Genomic DNA, 1861 nt, shown 5'->3' with positions numbered 1-1861 from the left:
GAGCCATTCGGTCTCTCGACACCGACTCGTGGCAATGCTGTGTCTTATAGTACCGAACCGGGCGGCCGGGCGGTCGGCGACGCACGGTCTAACGCACGGCGGTATATGGGCGAAACCTGCGAAATTTCGACGCCTCGAGGACTTAGCCGCTGCGTCGTACGTAGTTATTACGCGCAAAGTCCTCGAGCCTCGTGTTGCTTTCGGCAAGTAGTTACCCACGGACAGCTCGAACGGCAAAGTACTCGAGCTCCGTATCGTTTCGGCTCGGATTTACCAACGCCTTCGATTTTCGACTTTGGTGTCGAAACGATCGCCGAGAGCCCGGCGCACATTTGGCCGAATGTCGGCAACACGCCCGAACGATCTCAAAAAGAGAACCAAAGTTCTCGTAGTAAGCGCGAGGCTAAATTCTTCAAAAGCGTTCTAGTGCGAACGACACTTTTGTACGCACCGCAGTGCTTCGTCGAGCTCGGTTATACATACGCCGTAACGCTACGGTACGACCAGACCGAGAGCTCGCATGCATCGTGTTGTGCACGAGTCGCCGCAGCGACAACACCTCTTACAGTACCGAACCGAGCGGCCGGGCGGTCGGCGACGCACGGTCTAACGCACGGCGGTATATGGGCGCCGGCGGTGAAATTTCGACGCCGCGCGGACTTAGCAGCTGCGGCGCACGGTAGTTACCTCCGCGTCAAAGATCTCGAGCTCCGTGTTGTTTTACGGCTCGGAGGTACGTACGGACCGCACGAACGGCAGAGTCCTCGAGATACAAAATTTCTTCGTCAAGTATTTACCAATTCCTTCGCTATCCGGCCTCGAAACGATCGCCGAGAGCTTGGCGCACATTTGGCCGAATGTCGGCAAGACGCCCGAACGCTCTCGAAAAAGAGAACCGAAATTCTCGCACTCAGCGCAGTGCAAAATACTTTAAAAATCGCTCTTGAGCGAAAGACACTTTCGTACGCACCGCAGTGCTTCGCCGAGCTCGGTTATACATACGCCGTAACGCTACGGTACGACCAGACCGAGAGCTCGCATGCATCGTGTTGTGCACGAGTCGCCGCAGCGACGACACCTCTTACAGTACCGAACCGAGCGGCCGGGCGGTCGGCGACGCACGGTCTAACGCACGGCGGTATATGGGCGCCGGCGGTGAAATTTCGACGCCGCGCGGACTTAGCCGCTGCGGCGCACGGTAGTTACCTCCGCGTCAAAGATCTCGAGCTCCGTGTTGTTTTACGGCTCGGAGGTACGTACGGACCGCACGAACGGCAGAGTCCTCGAGATACAAAATTTCTTCGTCACGTATTCACCAATTCCTTCGCTATCCGGCCTCGAAACGATCGCCGAGAGCTTGGCGCACATTTGGCCGAATGTCGGCAAGACGCCCGAAAGATCTCAAAAAGAGAACCAAAGTTCTCGTAGTAAGCGCGAAGCTAAATTCTCTCAAAAGCGTTCTAGTGCGAACGACACTTTTGTACGCACCGCAGTGCTTCGCCGAGCTCGGTTATACATACGCCGTAACGCTACGGTACGACCAGACCGAGAGCTCGCATGCACCGTGTTGTGCACGAGTCGCCGCAGCGACGACACCTCTTACAGTACCGAACCGAGCGGCCGGGCGGTCGGCGACGCACGGTCTAACGCACGGCGGTATATGGGCGCCGGCGGTGAAATTTCGACGCCGCGCGGACTTAGCCGCTGCGGCGCACGGTAGTTACCTCCGCGTCAAAGATCTCGAGCTCCGTGTTGTTTTACGGCTCGGAGGTACGTACGGACCGCACGAACGGCAGAGTCCTCGAGATACAAAATTTCTTCGTCACGTATTCACCAATTCCTTCGCTATCCGGCCTCGAAA

The sequence above is a fragment of the Cardiocondyla obscurior genome, unplaced genomic scaffold (assembly GCF_019399895.1).
Source record: "Cardiocondyla obscurior isolate alpha-2009 unplaced genomic scaffold, Cobs3.1 scaffold63_0_115461, whole genome shotgun sequence".
NCBI classification, from domain to species: Eukaryota; Metazoa; Arthropoda; class Insecta; order Hymenoptera; family Formicidae; genus Cardiocondyla; species Cardiocondyla obscurior.
Note: the sequence above shows the minus strand (reverse complement) of the source record.